Here is a 6919-nt window from a genome sequence, read left to right as displayed (position 1 = left end):
TAAACTGTGTAAATTTTTGCTTGCTTTAAATTGCTAATGCATATGAGGATTTACCGGAATTGTTGTTTGATGTTTCCGGCCTCATTTAAACTTGCCTAGTTAGGTAGTTTTATTATGCGTCACCATATTGGCATGTTTAATAACATTTAATATTGTTGGGTCATAAACGAGAGAGAACTAAATAATTGATGTGGTGTTTCGTCAATATGCAACTCGTTGCATATTGAGCTCCACTTAGTTTGTAGTATTGTTTGTGCACTTTGTCATGCCATGCCTCATTAAACCGGACATGCATCATACTTGGTTGTGCATCATGCCATGTTTATGCTTGGTTGTTTACCATGTTGTTTGCTTCTTTTCGGTGTTGCTTCTTCGGGTTAGTTCCGATAACGTCGCGTCTATGAGGATTCGTTCGACTTCGTCCGTTTGTCTTCTTCATGGTCTCGTTCTTCTTCCTTGCGGGATCTCAGGCAAGATGATCATACCCTCAAAATCACTTCTATCTTTGGTTGCTAGTTGTTCGTTCTATCGCTATGCCACGCTACCTACCACTTTCCATATCATGCCTCCCATATTTCCATGTCAAGCCTCTAACCCACCTTCCTAGCAAAACCGTTGTTTGGCTATGTTACCACTTAGCTCAGCCCCTCTTATAGCGTTACTAGTTGCAGGTGAAGATGAAGTTTTGGTCCATGTTGGAACATGGATATGTTGGGATATCACAATATTTCTTATTTAATTAATGCATCTATATATTTGTTAAAGGGTGGAAGGCTCAGCCTTAAGCCTGGTGTTTTGTTCCACTCTTGCCACCCTAGTTTCCATCATACCGGTGTTATGTTCCTTGATTTTGTGTTCCTTACGTGGTTGGGTGTTATGGGAACCCCTTGATAGTTTGCTTTTTAATAAAACTCCTCCAGCAAGGCCCAACCTTGGTTTTACATTTGCCTAACAACCTATCACCTTCCCTTGGGTTCTGCACACCCGAGGGTCATCTTTATTTTAACCCCCCCCCCCCCCCGGGGCCAGTGCTTCTCTAAGTGTTGGTCCGAACTAGAGCCCCTTGCAGCGCCACCTTGGGGAAACTTGAGGGATGTTTTTAATTGTACGGATTGCTCATCCGGTGTGCCCTGAGAATGAGATATGTGCAGCTCCTATCGGGATTTGTCGGCACATTCGAGCGGCTTGCTGGTCTTGTTTTACCATTGTCGAAATGTCTTGTAACCGGGATTCCGGGACTGATCGGGTCTTCCCGGGATAAGGAATATGCTTCGTTGACTGTGAGAGCTTGTGATGGGCTAAGTTGGGACACCCCTGTAGGGTTTATACTTTCAAGAGCCGTGTCCGCGGTTATATGGCAAATGGGAATTTGTTAACGTCCGGTTGTAGAGAACTTGACACTTAACCTAATTAAAATGCATCAACCGCGTGTGTAGCCGTGATGGTCATTTTTCGGCGGAGTCCGGGAAGTGAACACGGTTTTGGAGTTATGTTTGTGCGTAAGTATTTTTAGGATCACTTCTTGATCACTTAGACTAGCCATAGTGAGGAGTAACATAGAGTAGTAACATGCATATGTTACTACTCTATGTTACTACCTCCATAGTGGGTAGTAACATAGAGGTAGTAACTTGAAGGTTTTCATTTATTGTTTTGTGGGATCTATAATAGTACTTCAACTTTGTGATCTATATGTGGCATGTATCAATATGAACTTTTGTTTTCTAGTACCCATAGATAAATACAAGAACACAAATTTGAACGGATCCATAATAAATAATAAAGTGCCAATATAATATAATTAAAATAAATAAAACATATTTAGCAATACATGGATCAAGTCTTGAATATAATCTATCGTCGCCCAAACTTTTTCCATATATGGTCAACCAAATCATTTTTTAGAGCCTTATGCATCGGGCGATCACGAATTCTATCATCTCTTTCAAGTACCCCGGCAAATATTGGCATGCCACTATGAGTAAATACTGATGGGAAAACAATTGACAAGGCTGCTTCTTCATTCAAATCAAGCATATTCCCTGCCTCTTCTTTTTCATCCTCGGCAAATATTGGTATCTCACCGTGAGTAAATATTGGCATTTCACCGTCAGGAAGGATCGATGATACTTGCTTCAGCTTCATCATCGGAACCATCAGTTGGTTGACTGTTATCAATATTTTGGTGTCCCTATATAGGATGCTGCATTGGCGGAGGTCAAAAATTATAATTATGCATTGGATGGAATTGTCCAAAACTTAGCAAGGCTTCAGGTGCAGGGGTGTACATTGGCCTCCTGTTACAAACATCAGAAGTCATGAGCATAGTATAGTAGTAATGAAATCCTGTACAACACCTCAGCTCGCAAGCATAAGTGTTATAAATATTAAATTATCAAGTGCACTAGACAAATTCGTGAGTTATTCAATTGAATTTGGTCAGAAACAGACTTAAAACAAGATATTTTTTAGGTTACTGTAAGAGATAGGCTTAACACAAAACGCATCTATTTGGGTGACTTGGAGTATTTTGACTGTTCGAAATGATTGTATTTGGTCAGGTACATAACTTATTCCTCTTTGTATCAAAGTCTAACTTGTAAATACTTATCTTAATAAAACTGCAGTAGGATAATCCTACTGTTTCTGCTATATGAAGCATAAGCAATCTTTTGTTCAAAAAGCATGTCCTAACTAGTGTCTTGATGTGATATATCACTTGTTCAATGAAGCAAGCAAAAGCACAAAGATGTCAAGTGAAGCTCACTGTTTTGGTAATTCAGGATACAACTACACACGCTGCAGACTTAGAAATTCAGACTTAAGATGCAAGTAAAGACTTGGCAGTACAAAAATTCCGTGAAGACCTACACATGCTGAATCGGGAAGTCTAGACGCTGAACACACAAATTACCTAATGCTGCAAATTCGAGCTAAAGAAATTGCAATTGGCAAAGATTGAATTAGAAGCAGAAATTTATACAATGTAGGGTTTGCAGTAGAGGACTCCATTAGATAGGGGTACAGGTACGGTGGTGTCGAGGGGCTTGCGGACGAGCTCGCCGGAGCGCCGGGGTAGAAGAGTTGTTGTGGCCAGCAACTGGAGCACGAGCTTGCCGGGGCACCGAGGACGTGCTGCTGTGGCGGCGAGGTCGCCGATGACCGTACTGGAGCCACCTCCTTATGGGCACCAGACTTGGCCATGTTATAGGTGGCTTCGTGTCACTGGCTAGAGCCGCCGTCGGGCGGCGAGATGGAGAGGGGGGCGAGGGAGATGGAGGCGGCAAGGGAGGGAGAGGATGGAGTGGTAGGGAAAGTTGTGTCTTTTTCTTTTTCTTCACGAGGGGGACACCGCAGCGTATCGATTAGCATTAGAAAGTTATGGGACGAAGCGCGAAGTTATGTTAACTAGTGATGTTACTGCTATACTCTCTTTCCTCATTAAATCATTGCCACGTATGCAAATCTGCTGAGGTGGAGTCTATATTACTACTGAAGTTATTCCAACTATGGCCAGTCTTATAGCTTCTCGACCATTGCGTTGCTTCTCTTCTCGCTCTTATTTGCGTATGTTAGACACCATATATGCTTAGTGCTTGCTGCAGCTCCACCTCATTACCTTACCCTACCCATAAGCTTAAATAGTCTTGATCTCGTGGGTGTGAGATTGTTGAGTCCTCGTGACTCACGGATACTTCCAAAAAGTTGCAGGTGCCGATGATACCAGTGCAGGTGACGCTACCGAACTCAAGTGGGAGCTCGACGAGGATTCGGGCCGTTACTATGTTTCTCTTCCGGATGATCAGTAGAGGAGCCCAGTTGGGACGATCGGGGTTCTAGCATTTGGGGCTGTCTTTTCTCCATTTTGGTTCCGTAGTCGGGCCTTTGATTGTACCTTGGATGATGTATGGATTATTTATGTATTGTGTGAAGTGGCGATTGTAAGCCGACTCTTTATCCCTTTCTTATTCAGTACATGGGATGTGTAAAGATTACCCCTCTTGAGACATGGCTACCATGCGACTATGCCTCTAAGTCGTGTCCCGACACGTGAGAGATATAGCCGTATTGTGGGTGTTACAAAATGCTAGAATGAAATATGATCCTGCTTATGCTACTTCACCTATCTTTGTTACTGATAAGGATTATGAATTCTCTGTCGATCCTGAGATAATTACTTTGGTTGAATCTAATCATTTCTATGGCTATGAGTCTGAAACTATTATGGCACATCTTACTAAATTAAATGATATAGCCAACCTGTTCACTAATGATGAGAAAACTGGTTATTATTATATCCTTAAATTATTTCCGTTCTCATTAAAGGGTGATGCTAAGACATGGTTTAATTCTCTTGATCCTCGTTGTGTGCGTAGTCCCCAGGATATGATTTATTACTTCTCTGCTAAATTTTTCCCCGCTCATAAGAAACAAGCTGCCTTAAGGGATATATATAATTATGTGCAAATTGAAGAAGAGAGTCTCCACAAGCTTGCGGGAGGCTTCTCCAATTACTTAATGCTTTGCATGATCATCCTCTTAAGAAAAATGAAATACTTGATATCTTTTATAATGGACTAACCGATGCTTCCAGAGACCACCTGGATAGGTGTGATGATTGTGTTTTCAGGGAAAGAACACCAGATGAAGCTGAAATTCTATTGAATAATATGTTGACTAATGAAAATAATTGGACACTTCCTGATCCAATCCCTGATCCAATTCCTGAACCAACTCCTGAGCCAACTCCGAAGAAAAGGGGTATTCTATTTATTAGTCCTAAAGATATGCAAGAGGCAAAGAAATCTATGAAAGAAAAAGGCACTAAAGCAGAAGATGTTAAGAATTTACCCCCTATTGAAGAAATACATGGTCTTAATTTGCCGCCTGTTGAAGAAATACATGGTCTTGATAACCCAACACATGTAGTAAAGGTAAATTCTCTCTATAGATATGATAAAGCTGAAATCCCATTTACTAAGTTTGCTAGCCCATGCTTGGATGAGTTTCATGACTTTATGGTTAAACAAGAAAACTCCAATGCTTATGTTGGTAGACAATTGAAACACAATGCTGATATGCTTGAACACTTGGGTGATTATATGGCTAATGTTAAAGGTGAACTTAAAATTATTACTAAACATGCTTCTATTGTTACCACTCAAGTAGAACAAGTACTTAAAGCTCAGAATGATTTGCTCAATGAATTAAATAGTAAGAAAAATGATAATGCTGTTAGAGTTATGACTAGAGGTGGTAAAATGACTCCGAAACCTTTGTATCCTGAAGGCCATCCTAAGAGAATTGAGCAAGATTCTCAGAGAAATAATATTGATGTACCTAGTCCTTCTAAAAGGAAGAGAAAGAAAAATGATAGGACTTTTCATGCTTCTAGTGAACCTGTTATTGACACACCTGAGAATCCCAATGATATTTATATTTTTGATGCTGAAACAGAATTTTATAATGAGCATGAACCTAATGATAATGTTAATAATGATGTTCATGTTGATGCTCAACCTAGTAATGACAATGAATTAGAGATTGAACCTGCTGTTGATGTTGATAACCCATAACCAAAGAGAGACTTTGTTGCTAGGAAGCACGGTAAGGAAAGAGAACCATGGGTTCAGAAACCCATGCCTTTTCCTCCTAAACCATCCAAGAAAAAGGATGATGAGGATTTTGAGCGCTTTGGTGAAATGATTAGACCTATTTTCTTGCATATGTGTTTGACTGATATGCTTAAAATGAATCCTTATGCTAAGTACATGAAAGATATTGTTACTAATAAAAGAAAGATACCAGAACCTGAAATTTACACCATGCTTGCTAATTATACTTTTAATGGTGGAATACCAGAGAATTTGGAGATCCCAGAGTACCAACTATACCATGCTCCATTAAAACAAACTATGTTAAAACTGCTTTATGTGATCTTGGAGCAGGTGTTAGTGTTATGTCTCTCTCTTTATATCATAGACTTGATTTGAATAAGTTGACACCTACTAAAATATCTTTGCAAATGGCTAATAAATCAACTGCTATACCTGTCGGTATTTGTGAGGATGTGCCTGTTGTGGTTGCAAAAGTTACTATTTTAACGGACTTTGTTATTCTTGATATTCCCAAGGACGATAGTATGTCTATTATTCTTGGAAGACCCTTTTTGAATACTGCAGGGGCTGTTATTGATTGCACCAAAGGCAATGTCACTTTTCATGTTATTGGTAATGAGCATACGGTAGACTTTCCAAGGAAACAACCTCAAGTCCACAGTAGCAATTCTATTGGAAAAATTTCAACAATTACTATTGGAAGTTTTGAATTTCCTCTTCCTACTGTCAAGAAGAAATATGATGTTATTATTGTTGGGGACATGCATATCCCCGTTGAGGTAACCTAGTGTTATTCGAAAATTCTTTGGTTCCATGTTATTCGGAATGAGTTTGTTAACAAGACCTGATGAACCTTGTTAGTGGATTCCTTTTTATGAGCATGAGATGGATGAATTTAGAAAACACAACTCTGTGTACCCTGTTTTTACTTTCTATTATTTATATTAAATAAACGAAAAATAGTATTTTTCTGTCTGTTTTCTGAATTATCAATGCAATAAAAAATACCCCGAAAATAAAAGTTCTCCAAATGCCCTGAAATTTAAATATGATTTTTTCTGGAATATTTGAGAATATCTGGCACTGAAAACACAGCAGGGGGAGCAAGCACCTGGCCACGAGGGTCTAGGGCGCGACCTACCCCCTGGGCGCGCCCTCCTGCCTCCTGGGCCCACGGTGGCTCCCCTCCACTTATTCCAGCTACCACACACTCCATCTTCCTCCCACAAAAATCACCAACCAGCTCAAACCCGAGTCCAAGCTCATTTTGCTGCCATTTTCGATCTCCTTGCTCAAAGCTC

Source organism: Triticum urartu, chromosome 1A (assembly GCF_056163025.1).
Source record: "Triticum urartu cultivar PI428250 chromosome 1A, HENAU_Tu73, whole genome shotgun sequence".
NCBI lineage: Eukaryota > Viridiplantae > Streptophyta > Magnoliopsida > Poales > Poaceae > Triticum > Triticum urartu.
This window is presented reverse-complemented; position numbering follows the sequence as displayed.